The sequence below is a fragment of the Carcharodon carcharias genome, chromosome 32 (assembly GCF_017639515.1).
Source record: "Carcharodon carcharias isolate sCarCar2 chromosome 32, sCarCar2.pri, whole genome shotgun sequence".
Lineage (NCBI taxonomy): Eukaryota > Metazoa > Chordata > Chondrichthyes > Lamniformes > Lamnidae > Carcharodon > Carcharodon carcharias.
This window is the reverse complement of record NC_054498.1, coordinates 13,670,125-13,684,087: the sequence shown is the minus strand read 5'-3', so window position 1 is coordinate 13,684,087 and position 13,963 is coordinate 13,670,125. Positions and strand designations below refer to the sequence as shown.

General features: G+C 43.2%; 1 protein-coding gene across 4 annotated transcripts in view; it reads right to left on the bottom strand.

The window, feature by feature from the left end:
• pkma (pyruvate kinase M1/2a) overlaps positions 1–7,066 on the bottom strand; it is a 33,465-nt gene extending 26,399 nt beyond the window's left edge. Inside the window, exon 1 of one of the 4 annotated variants that reach the window (XM_041178253.1) lies at positions 6,932–7,066. The gene's annotated coding sequence lies outside the window, so the exon portion shown is untranslated. Of the gene's footprint in view, positions 1–6,926 lie in introns of all 4 variants that reach the window. The other 3 variants (XM_041178252.1, XM_041178254.1, XM_041178251.1) reach the window with 3 other exon arrangements.
• Positions 7,067–13,963: the final 6,897 nt, after the last annotated feature.

The window sequence follows — 13,963 nt, the reverse complement described above, 5'->3', positions numbered from 1 at the left end:
CTGTCAAAGGGGTTTGAATTGGAAAAAAAGTTGGGAAACATTTTTGAAAGCATGGAGCTTAGGAGCCATTTGCAGGACAGTGAAGAGAAAGGTGAAGGGCAAGTGCAACATGTTATGTGCAGGGTTTTAAACAGAAAGTGCATTGAAGCAGTCAGCTCCAGAGGGACAAAGGCACACCTTAGGCTTTCGACAGAGGTCAGGGAAGGCAAAAGAGCAAGTTGCCTTTGTGAAAGGATGTGTGGCTTGATGTCCAGTAGGGTTGAGCAGAACTCAAGATTGAAAAGGAAAGTCCAAAAAACCTATGGACAGGGGGAGAAATGCCAACAGTGGTGAGAGACAGGAGCTGGAGATAACAGCGCTGGTCTTTCCAGAGTTGAACTGGAGAGTTGCAAGACTCATTGAACCAGAGTTCCTGAATTCAAAGTTAACTTGCACTAAGGGTTCAATATGCATCCAATTAAGTCTACAGGCGTTAAAATAAGCTCACCAATTTATTATTTTAGCAGTTAAGCAGCTGTGGATGCCTAACTTTGTGCTGTGAAATTCATATATTCCTTTAATGAACTATTATATAAAAATGTCAGCAATCTGAAAATATCTGGTTGTACGAACTATGCACTAGATTTGTACACAACACAGCTTGATTCTTTTGTGCTCAAGTGTAAGTCACGTTACCAACTCCTATTCTTAAGTCCTCCAGTTTTGGTCCCTCCCTCTGCTGCATTGTTCTGAGGCGCTACCACCAATGGTGGAGCACAGGGAGTGGACTGCGCGGAACTAGATACTTGAATTTCCTAAAACTTGCTCTTTCATCCTTAAAAGGCCTCCTGCAAATCCACTGCATTTCAAATTCTACTACTGCTTAGTATCAGTTTCTCCTCCAAAGTGCCATGGGACATCTTAAAGGGGCTACAGATACAAGATACTGATAGTATAATATTTGCAATATTTCTGAACAGCTCATGACTCTAAACTGGGGAGGGAGGCAGTGGGGTAGTGGTGTTGTCACTGGGCTAGTAACCAGAGACACAGGGCAAATGCTCTGAGGACCCAGGTTCAAATCCCACTACAGCATGGTGGAATTTGAATTAAATAAAAAAAATCTGGAATTTAAAGTCCAATGTCACAAAAACCTATCCGGTTCACTCATTTACTTTAGGAAAGAAAATCTCCATCCTTACCTAGTCTGGCCTACAAATGACTCAGACCCACAGGAGGTGGTTGATCTTAAATGACATATTAGTCAGGATATGGCTGAGTAAGCCACTCAATTGTATGAAATCGGCCAGACCATCTGGCATCAACCTAGGCATCTTTGCCAGCACCTTCCTACAACAGCGCTTTCCTATGCAACGTACCAACAATAAATTAATTTATATATTTTATACTTAATAATGAAAGGCTTAAAGAGAAAACATTACCACCATTTAACTTGCTCTTTCGATTTTTTTTGCATCATTTTTATTGGCACCAATGTTCAACATGTTGCATTTCCTGGAAGGGGAAAGCTGTTAAGAATCCTTCCCCTGCTTAAAATCCCAAGTAATCTTCCCATTTTGTTATTTGCCCACAATAAAGCTCAAAGTACTTTTACTGTCCATCTCCATGTCAACTGCTTTATTTATGGTTTAGCAAAGTCAGCTGGTTTACTTTGATCCCAATTTACAATGGCTTCAATTAAGAGAAAAGGCTCTGAACAGCTTCTTTCCCCCTGACCACCCCCCCCCCCCCCCCCCCCACCCCAACCCTAACCCTCCCCCGAGGTGCTGAAAGACTGCATTCATTTGCACAACAGTTACTACACTTCATGGGCTCAGAAGCACTTTGTATATTTCATAATCTCCGCTTTCCAATGTAAATTCTCTTTGCCTCTTGTGCTACAGCAACTTCCAGGACACTGACCAAAAAAAAGGTGTCAATGGTGAGTCATCTTGCCCAGTTCATGATCCTGCAAGGGAAACCAGGCCCTTGCAGCTATCAGTCAGACAGTGTGGACCAAATTTAGGACTTTCCATACAGGTCTGGCTATGTCACTGCATTTACCTACTGGGGATTCCCCTATACTCCTCCTCAAACCCACAATGGCTGCTAAAGGAAGGAACCATACTCACTTTCCCCACAAGTGGCAGCAGAAACAACTAGTCTGAGGAAGTATCCTTCATGAGCAGGAAAATTTAAGTAACTTGAACTCAATTATGGGGTTACACCCATCAGGAAAGGACACATGGGCTCACTTTTCTCTTGAAAGAAAAAAGTTTGACCTAATAGGGATCAATTATGAAAAGTTGTGTTACAGGTGGAAGAAACTTCTTCACTTAGAGTGAAGAATGTAGAACTCACTACCAGAGAGCAGTTGAGGCAAAGTTGTTTAAAGGGAAACTACAGGGTATGTTCCTTAGCTAGTTTGACACTTCATTGGTGCAAACACCAACATTAACCGATTGGGCCTCATGGTCCATTTGAGTGCATATTCCCCAGAACATTCAGGTCTGATCCTCATATCCATACCTTCAAAAGTAATTTTGAAGGCAGTAACCATAGGTAGGGGAGCTTCACATGTAGACCAAGATTACAGCCCCAAACTCTTAGGGGCAGATAGAGACATTTGTACAGGTTAAAGCAAACTTTTTTAAAAAAAAAATAACACACCCAGGTTATTTATCTGGATAACTGCTAAATAACTGAGACTACTCCTGCTTCAGAACTTGATAGCCATCAAGGTCATGACTAAGGGGACGTATCCTGTGATTCTCCTCCAGACCTCAAAACCAATTTACAAAGGTAGATAAGAAACCTGTGCCCAAGGCCTTAACAGCCAGATGTGACAAAGTCCCAAGGGCATCCCCATATCTAAAGCTACATATCAAGACTGAAGCAAGTAAAACAAATTAGGCAAGCCACTTAGGAGCCAACAGGCACCAAATCTGGCAGGTGCAAGACAAACAGCAGAAAAATAAATGGCAGACTCGAGAGTTTGAAGTTTAGGAAAAGTAGAAGCTAGATTGAGACACTAAAAGGCAAAGTGAAATTTGTGCTTAAGCACCACGTGTCTAGCATTCTGATAATTGAAAGCTATAATCCACAATGCTGCAGCCAATCACAATCACCAAGATGATCAGATTTCATTAAAGGAAACGGTATGTCATATCGATTATGACTAGAGCATTTAACTCAAGAGAAAAGACTCGAGTAGGAGGTAATCATTCTTGAGAACAAGTGTCCCATAAGATTAAGGGACCTTTTTTTGAGATGAGATGCAGGAAGCAGGTCTGCACTCAATCTTAGCATTATAGAGTCCACCTGTACTGGATTCCCAATGGCAAGCAGTCCATGGTTCATAACTGAAGTGTAATTGCAACATGGAATAATGCTTGTTCAACATTTTCTCAGCCAATACATAAAGCATAACTGAACAAAAAGCTCAACATTTACCTCATTAGAATTAACAAGACTGATACAATTTTTTAATATTAGTAAACATGGATTAATCTGATACCAGACAAAAAGCTTAAGGTAAATTTGGACTTCCAAGCTCACGGGAAGATGGGAAAATTCTGCGCAGCGTGTGTCACTGCGCGCAAGCGTTAATCTAAACTCAATTCTGTTTAAAATGCTCTGATGCAGAGAGTTGCTTTTCTGATTGGGGGAGGGGACAAAGGATAGAAGGAGAAACGTGGCTTTCTGAACAAAGTGCCAGCTGAAAGCAAACGTCTAATATATAATTCCGTATTAAAACAAAACAGGACGGTAAGGACACATCAAGGTCGTTAGTTTTGAGACAGTTTTGGACCAAGGACGCCCACTGGGAAAATAGAAGCCGTCAATCCGAAATGTTAACGCTCCTCTCTCCTCAAATGCTGAGTGCTTCCAGCATTTCATTTTTTTTTAATGCGCCATTAAATTCGGTGAAGTAGAAATCACAGAAAACAGAATCGGCAAATCAACCTTCAATACGATAAATAGGACAAGCAACAATGGTTGGATGTGCAGATTAGAGGTGCCCCTCTATGCAGCACTAATCCAGGTGCTGGGCAGTCACGTCCTAGTAGCACTGAGTGTACGTGCTGTCTGCCTCGCATCCCATACCCTGACTCAGGAAAGGAGTGCGGAAAGAATTAGTTATATAAAAAAAATTGCATTACGAGTAAGCGACAGGATAAGCGGGTAATCATTCCGAAAAAATCACTGGAAAAAAAAACACCGACTCGAAACGTGGAGAGAATCCGAAACCTCAAATGACGCAGTTAAAATTCATTGTGAAATTTCATATGGGAGTGGGGGGGGGGGGGGATTTTTCAGTAAACGGAACCGCTTCTCTTGCCCAATCAAACGGAGTTTAATATTCGGGTGAGGATGCGTTTGAAAATGCAGAATGGACCGCAAGGCGACTGCTGCAAGACTTCCCATGTCATAACTCAATGAGTGAAGCATTTACAAACTCCTTTCCATTTCCCCCACCCCACACAAAACACACACAAATGCAACATCCTGGGTCCCTGGGATTATTAGGACAAATGCTGCTAAACAAGCTGCAATCTGCCGGCTGACACTGTACCTTCTGAAGGCGCAAAAGGAAGGGGAATAATTTAAACTGAAAGTGCATTTTAATTTAACTAGATGGAGCGACCAGGGAAAGACTAGCACTTAGAATAAGACAACCATGTGCCAAGAAAACAGGTAAGTTTAACCTTCAAACAAAAAAGAGGCAGGATCATCGTGGCTTTCAAAGGGGAGTGGAAAAAAAAACACCTTTGGGGGGAAAACATGCACGTTTACAGGGGGAAAGGGATTGCGTAGACGCGGATTGCCTCCTCCTGTGCTGCAACCATTCTGTGGTATAATTAATCTTTGCCGGGGGTGTTCGGTCTGTGAAACATCTGCGTTTAGAAAAAGGTCTGCTCGACTTTCCACGTTTTACACAAACTCTCTGGGTCACTTCAGGTGATCAAAAACACCGATTAGATTAAAACAGAGTTATTACAAGAGTCACAAGATTAAGATATATATATATATCTCCATAATAAAGGTAGTCGGATAATTCGATATCAAAGGCGAATCGGATGAATGTCTTGCCACATGAGTATCAGATATTTGCTGGCCACGAGGAATCATTACTGCCTCCTTCAGTGTGGGCAAAGGATATATCTATCCTACTTTGTTACTGGAGATTAAAATTAACTCCACTCTCAACTAACAATCTTGCAAATGCAAAGATTTGGAAGCAACCAGATCACAATCCAGACAGAGTTAGCGGCTTTGGAGGACCAGCTAGAGGGGAATCTGAGCCCCAATAAAACCTGGATGCAAATTAAATTTGAAATGAAGTGCTGCATAAGGGGAAAGAAAAACGAGCAAACATGCACCTATTCCAAGGGCAATCCAGTATGATACATTTCACCTCTCTCCCCTGTCCTCTGAAAATCGAGGACCAACCGGTTACTATTCAATTAGAAGCATCAGATGGAGAAACAAAACACACAAGGACAGCCGTTACCCCAAATTGCATTAAAAACACTTTATAATTTCGAATTTTAAGGGGAGACATGCGGCAGGACACTTAGCAGGTCCGCCTACGTGCGAGAATTGTGCCGCATTATGAGGGGTAGCGAGGAAGAAATCGCCCTTCACACGGGAAAAGCGCAACTTTAAGGGCAAGAAACAAAGGCAATTTTAAGAGGAAGGGGGATAAGTTGATGAATTTAAGGCAATTTTAAGAGGAAGGGGATAAATTGATGAATTTAAGGCAATTTTAAGATGGAAGGGGGGATAAGTTGATGAATTTAAGGCAATTTTAAGATGAAGGGGGGTAAGTGGATGAATTTAAGGCAATTTTAAGATGATGGGGGTAAGTGGATGAACTTAAGGCAATTTTAAGATGAAGGGGGTAAGTGGATGAATTTAAGGCAATTGTAAGATGAAGGGGGGTAAGTGGATGAATTTAAGGCAATTGTAAGATAAGGGGGGTAAGTGGATGAATTTAAGGCAATTGTAAGATGAAGGGGGGTAAGTGGATGAATTTAAGGCGATTTTAAGATGAGGGGGGTAAGTGGATGAATTTAAGGCAATTTTAAGATGAAGGGGGATAAATTGATGAATTTAAGGCGATTTTAAGAGAAAGGGGGGTAAGTGGATGAATTTAAGGCAATTTTAAGAGGGGGGTAAGTGGATGAATTTAAGACAATTTTAAGATGAAGGGGGATAAGTTGATGAATTTAAGGCGATTTTAAGATGAAGGGGGGTAAGTGGATGAATTTAAGGCAATTTTAAGATGAAGGGGGGTAAGTGGATGAATTTAAGGCAATTTTAAGATGAAGGGGGATAAATTGATGAATTTAAGGCGATTTTAAGAGAAAGGGGGGTAAGTGGATGAATTTAAGGCAATTTTAAGAGGGGGGTAAGTGGATGAATTTAAGACAATTTTAAGATGAAGGGGGATAAGTTGATGAATTTAAGGCGATTTTAAGAGGAAGGGGGGTAAGTGGATGAATTTAAGGCGATTTTAAGATGATGGGGGTAAGTTGATGAATTTAAGGCGATTTTAAGGTGATGGGGGGGGGTAAGTTGATGAATTTAAGGCAATTTTAAGAGGGGGAGGAGAAAAGAAAACAATTTTAAGCCAGGGCTGATGATGGGGTTGGTTTTAGGGCTGTTTGGAATCTATGCCTGGGATCTAATGGGAGAGATAGGGGAAGGGGCTCAGGGAACGCCTGGTGCCCGGAGGGGGAGGGGCGGGTGTGGTGCCCGGGGCCTAGAGCTGGGTCAAGGGCGCCGCTCCCCCTAACTCAGCCGCCCCTCAGCGAGGACCCGGGGGATCGTGGGGTGGGAATGGGAATAAGAAACCCCCCCCCCCCATCCTCCCTGCACCACACCCCACCCCACCCCCCCTCCCCTCATCTTCCCTCCGCCCCGCCGTAACTCGAACAAACCTGACCGAGGTTAGACCAGATCCTCCAACAAAACGCCTTCCTGCCCGCGCCTCCTCCTCATATAAACTGCGGGAGCCTCTGCACGCCCGCCAGCCGCACTGTGGCGCTCCGCTGGAGGACCGACCGCTTCACCCTCGGAGGACCTGCCTGTTCCGTATCCATCCGCCAGCGGCGCTCACTGTACCCCCGGCCCCGCCCCCACGCCCGTGTCCAAGGCCCCAGGCCCCGCCCCCCTGCCCCCGGCCCCACCCCCCGCGCCAAAGCAACCGCTCGCAAGTGCCCTACGCCGGAGGACCGACCTCATCACTCTCGGAGGACCGACCCCCCCCCCCCCCCCCCACCCCACCCACCCAACCAACCAACCTACCTACAGCTGCCATCCAGCGCCGGGCTGGTAAAGCGCCTTGCGCCCCTTTCGCACCCTCCCGGTTTGGGTCTGAAAGCGGTGGCCAGGCAGGCGGCAACGGCCCCAGTGCAGGCGCACTACTTTCCCTGGTGGATGGATTTTTTTCAGTGCTGGGCGGTGACGCAGGCGCCAGCCAATAGGAGCAGCCGCACTGGGGCTGCATGTGACAAGGTGCAGACAGAGGAAGTAACAATTGTCTCTGAGTTTAGCAGGAGCAGCTCCAACCTGACTCTTCAGAATTGCTGCTTCTCACTAAAATTGTTATATTTGTGTTATTTTCCATTCCCTAAAACAATTGCAGCAGCTTAAGCTTAAATGAACTGACCATTCAAATTGCACCCCCTCCCCCTCCCCCCCCCCCCCAAACATGACTTTTGTCAGCACCCTGCTGATTTTTTTTAAAAAAAATCTATTTAACATCACTGGGCTTCCCAACAAGTTGTTGCTTTACCTTTAAGTGACATGTCCCTCGACTGAGATTGGGAGGAATCACTTCACTCAAAATCATGAGCTGCTCGCTCGGAGAGCCGGCGCCGGCACCATGGGCCAAGTTGCCTCCTGCGCCATAACAGTTCCGCGGGCCTGCGAATCTTTGCAGTCCCCAGTCCCAGAGGGTTGTGGATTCACAGAGTCACAGATCAGTTGCGGTGCAGAAGGAGGCCATTCAGCCCGTCATGTCTGCACCAGCTCTGTGCGTCAGCAATTAACATTTTCCCCATAACCCTGCATATTCTTTTTCTTTAGATAACAGTCGAATTCCCTTTTGAATGCTTCAGTTGAAATTGCCTCCACCGCACTCTTGGGAAGTGCATTCCGGATCTCAATCACTCGTGTGAAAAATATTTTCCTCATGTCACTTTTGCTTCTTTTTTCAATTACTTTAAATCTGCCCATTGGGTGTTTAAATCACCGATCCCTGACCTTCTATTTTGCTCCAGCCTCTCTTAAACAGTATAAAATCCATCACGTTTCTACCTTGCTTTAGTTCTGAAGAAGAATCATACACACTCAAAATGTTAACTGTTTCTCTCTCCACAGATGCTGCCAGACCTGCTGAGGTTTTCCAGCATTTTCTGTTTTTACTTTAAATCTGCCCTCCTCCTGTTCTCAATCCTTTCATGAGTGGATGCTCCATTGTTGAATACATTTAAGGCTGAGATAGATTCTTGGTCTCTCAGGGAATCAAGGGATATGGGGAGCGGATGGGAAAGTATTGTTGTAATGTAAAGGTGTTTGGCAGAGCAAGGATTAATGTGGACTGGAGAATATCACCGTCCACAGTATGTATAGTGTCACATGTATAAAGCTGAGACAACAGTCTAAGAAGAACACTCTGGAATCATCCCGCATGGAGATAACAGCACTATGCATGACCATACCTTGGATCTGTAAATGGTTAAAGACTAACAATAAATGGTGCATGTTTGAATATACAAATCTGAAGATCTCACCGTTGAGATATCACCGTGCACCATATTACAACATGGTTGGCAGCAGTGCGATATCAGTGCTATCAGCATATTACAACAGGAGCTGGGTCAAAGGAGCAGACATTATGGGGGTTGGGGTCTCATGGATGAAATGTGTGTGGTGATGGCCCAAGAGGAGGTAGGGTAGAAAGTAGAGAAAGATGCAGGATCTAATATAGGGCAGGGGGAGCCAGGATAGTTTAAAAATCTGATGTGCATATTCAGTATTTCCTCAGTACCTAACTGCAATTTCTTTCAGATTTTTACACTGCCTGAAGCTTGCAAATAAATCCAATACAATAGCGTGGAAGAACCTGCATTTGTACAGCCTTTTTCGTGTCCTTATGACATCTCAAAGCTTTTCACAACCAACAAATTACCTTTTGCTGTTGTGTCTGCCAACCTAGCAGCCAGTTTGTGTGAGTGAAATTCATTAACAAACGACACTGAGACATACGAAGCACCACAAATTTGCCCGGAAATTTGTCCGTGCTAAGTCATGCTGAAAATATTGGGGGTAAGAGAAGAAAAAAGATTAAACTATTTTAGTAGATTAATTGTGATTTGATTGAAGCTTTCAAAGAATTAAGGGGGTCAGATAGAAAGAAACTATTTCTGGTCTTTGGAAAGGAGTCTAGACCAGGGGAGCCACTGTTTAAAAATTAGAGATAGATCTTTCAGGAGTGAAATTAGGCAACATTTCTACACAAAAAGAATTGTAGGGGTTTGGAAGTCTCTTCTGAAAACAGCAATTGATGCTAGATCAATTGTTAATTTTAAATCAGAGGTTAACAGATATTTGATAACCAAAACTGTCAAAGGTTATGAGACAAAGGCAAGAATTTGGAGTTAGGTCACAAATTAGCCATGATATCATGGCATGGTGGAACAGACTCAATAGGCTAAACACCCTCCTTCTTTTCCTATGTAACTCTGGTGATTCATTGCTACAGTTCCAAGTAGCATTTTTGACACATAAGAAATAGGAGCAGGAGTAGACCACTTGGCCATTGAGCCTGCTCCACCATTCAATACGATCATGGCTGATTTTGTGCTTCAACTCCATTTTCTGCCCGCTTATCATTTCCTTTAATTTCCTGACAGACCAAAAATCTGTCTATCCCGGCCTTAAATATATTCAATAATGGAGCATCCACAACCCTCTGGGGCAGAGAATTCCAAAGGTTCAGAACCCTTTGAGTGAAGAAATTTCTCCTCATCTCAGTCCTAAATGATCTTCCCCTTACCCTGAGACTGTGCCCCCGTGTTTTAGATTCCCCGACCAATGGAAACAATTTCACAACATCCACCCTATCAAGCCCATTCAGAATTTTGTAAGTTTCAATGAGATCACCTCTTATTTTTTTAAACTCCAGAGAATATAAGCCCAATTTACTCAGTCTCTCATCACAGGACAACCCTTACATCCCAGGAACAAATTTAGCAAACCTTTGCTATATCACCTCCAATGCAAGTATATCCTTTCTTAAATGTGGAGACCAAAGCGGCACACTGTACAACTGTAGCAAGTCTCCATTATTCTTGTACTCCAATCCATTTGCAGTGAACTTAGCATAACACTATGGAAAACCTGACCAAAGATTTTTTTAAACCCTTTCAGTGATTAAATTGGCAGTTGATTAATACAATCAAAACATTGGTAAGGTTACTTTGTTTACTTATTTCAAATATGTTATGAATCTAGTTAATGCTTTTTTATAGCTGCATAGAACAGCCACCATTGCAGATTTCCCCCCATTCCCTTTCTATGGTATCTGTTGCTTGGGTACTGTTCCTTAGATTCTGGAAGCTCTCTGGTACCTTTCACTATTGTTCATCTGTTAGCTTAAAAAGTAATGGTCAGTTGGCTATTTAACTGCAGACACATTAGATTTTTTTTCATCCTATTACCCATAGACACAAACACACTCTATCGTCACATAATAATCCGAAGTGAGAACCTTGGCTAATTTTCATCTTTCTGTAGCCAACAGTAGCATCCCAAATACTGCCCCAGCTAAGATCAGTTGGCTACACACAGACCAAGAATTGTATTTGAGTTTGTCTGTCACAGAAGGGGGTTCTCATCAATATAAATGTAAAGGAAACTATTCCTTTAGCTGTTACCCAGAGCAGAAGGATTTTACAGGATTTACAGTCCTTTCCATAATTTTAAAGATTAAGTGACCATTATTGTGAACCAACTAGGGGGGTTCACACTAATGGTCACTTAATCTTTAAAATTATGGAACCTAAGGGTTGTGCGAGCATCCCTGAAGGTTCCGCTCAATTTTCAGATCATTTCAAAGTTGTACCAAATTTTTCAAATTATCAAGATATATTGTTCTCACAATTAATGAAAAATAATTGTTTTTTCATTTTCATTCATTCGTTCAATAGTGTTTTACTTTGTAATTACTTCTGTTTTATAATATAGATACACGTTGGAAGCAGGAGAGGGAGAGAGGGTTGGGGTTCCCCAGAATTTCACAATATATTGTAAGATTCCTTGAGCAAAAAAAAAGGTTGGAAACCTTGGTGTGAATGCTGTAACTTTGATTAAACACTGAAGATTATTTCAAATTCACAGGCATGCATATTCTAAGGATAGAAGATGACAGCAACAGCTGAGTCACTCCAGTACCGTGGGTATTACATTTCCAGAATGTCAAAGCTATTTGCATAGTTCCACCATATCATCTCACAATAAGCAGACTCATATCTATCTTCAAATCATTGGGAAAATATGGCTTTCTGTACTATTTTAAATATGTTACATTTTGGTTCACTGCGAGAACATATTTCAATGCGAATAGGTTACAGATAGGTGTTGGATAATAAACGTGTATTAACAATGCCTTAGTAATTCAGTAAAGTAAATGTCACCAGTTCAAACCATTGCACTAAGACACCAAAGGACAGCTTAGCATTAGGAAAATGCTGGGACCCATTCTTCTATCTCTTTACTTTGTTAAATCGCTGCGTCAGAGAGGAAGCGAATGCAGCAATTGCATTTAAAACATCAGGAAGTGGGAAAAGAAAGCACAGAAACACTGCCTAGCAGAACCGAAAAATAATCCCCCATCAAAGCGATTTGGGTTTAGGCCCAGTCGTGACATAGCACAGAGCGGCAGGATATGGCCGATGGAACACAGGAACAGGAGTAAGAAATTCAACTCCTCGAGCTCTTCCACTATTCAGTTAGGTCACGGTTGATCTGTATCTTAATTCAATTGACTCTTGTTTCCTTAACCCTTAATACCTTTCCTAACAAAAACCTGTCAATCTTGGTTTTGACATGTTTAGTTGATCGCTCCTCCCCTGCCCTGACCCTCCCCCACCACCCCTTTCATCCTGCCCCAGAGTGAAAACAGCTTTTCGGAAGAGAGAGAATTGAAGCTTGCAATTCTACATAATGCAAAATCTCAGTGTGAGTTACATAGTCATTAAGGAGGCATTAAGCAGAGCTTTAAAGAAAATATGAGATATATATAAATCCAAGTCCACGCTTTTTACCTTGTCAGCTATTCCAAATGCGGAATCTGTCAAAAGCAGTAGGTCATTAGAAAATGTGCAGTCATTAGCTTTTACCAAATACCATCCAGATCCTGCGAGTCGTGCTTTTTAGAATTTGGCCTGTTTTCGCTGCAGCGCCGTTAGCACCTGATAAAAGGGCAGCGATCTGAAACCTTAACTTTTGGGCAAAATTTTTTTGTCCCGTGGGCGGGCGCACACCTGACCTGAACGGGAGTGAAATTGTGCGCGAAGACGTCGGGCGAGCATCCCGATCTTTCGGGACCCTCGCGATCTTTTGGTCGGCAGATGCACGCGAGAGAGGTAGCAGTGCAACCGCCGACAATTAAGAGGCCTATTAGGGCCCTGAGGCAATTAATTAATTTGTATTTTTCGCTGCCCTTCCAACCGTTTGGCTGGCGGTCGGGTGAACAGACCAGGCGGCCTTTGCATTTTTTACAAAACCTCATCCATGGGCAGGGTGAGGTTTCCAACAGTTACTAAATAAAACATTAAAAACATTTTAAAATCAGTTTTTACATGTCCCTCTTCATATGACTGAGCCACATGTGGAGACATGTTTATACATAACTTGTAAAATTTTTATTTTTGTATTTATAAGTTCTTTGCCTTCAGGGAGCTTTCATGTGCACGCTCCCGCGCATGCGCAGACTTCAGCGTTCGCACCCCACCCACCCTCCCAACCCCGGCGGCCCTGAGCGTTTCAGCATGTCCAGTCGTGGTCGGGGCCTGATCATGGGCAGCGGGTCCATTTCGTGGCCGCTTCAGGGCCTGCTCACCGCACCTGCCAGACAAGGGCTAAATCCTGCCCTTTGTTTCTCTCCCACTGCAGGGAGCAAAAAAAAAATCTAAGCTAAAACTTCAGTGCAGTGCTGAGGGAGTGTCATATTGCCTGAGGTGCCATTTTTTGCATGACACATTAAGCTGAGGCCTCATCTGCTCCCTTGGTGGGTGTAACCGGTCCCATTTTAACATTCCTCAGAAGAACAGGGGAGATATTCCCGTACAAAAACAGAATTATCTGGAAAAACTCAGCAAGTCTGGCAGCGTCGGTGGAGAAGAAAAGAGTTGACGTTTCGAGTCCTCGTGACCCTTCCACAGAACTGATATTCCCATATCCTGATATTCCCATATCCTGGCCTGTAGTTATCCCTCAATCAACACCACAAAAAAAGATTTTCTGGTCATTATCAGGTTGCTGTTCATGGGAGCTTGCTGTGCATACATTGGTTGCTGCAATACTAACAACAGTGACTGCACTTCAAAAGTACCTCAATGCCTACAGAGCACTTTGAGAAGTCCTGAGGACGTGAAAGGCACCACATAAATGCAAATCTTTTTCCTCCACAGATGTTACCTGGCCCAGCGAGGACGTTCCCTCTAAGATGTGCGGGAGCACTTTTGTGCAGCAATCTGAAATGTACCATGCATTGAAATAAACAGGCCGCTCTCAGGTTTGTCAGTTAGTCAGCAGAAATTTCCAGTGTTATGTAGGTCATTGTCTGTTAAAACGTAAGGTGCCTGAGGACAAAAAGTAGTGCTCGGAGTCAGGTGGTTTTATAGTCTGTCCAGTACTAAGAGAATGTAGACGGAATGCTGAGGGTCTCCATGATGTTCTGTTTGCAGTT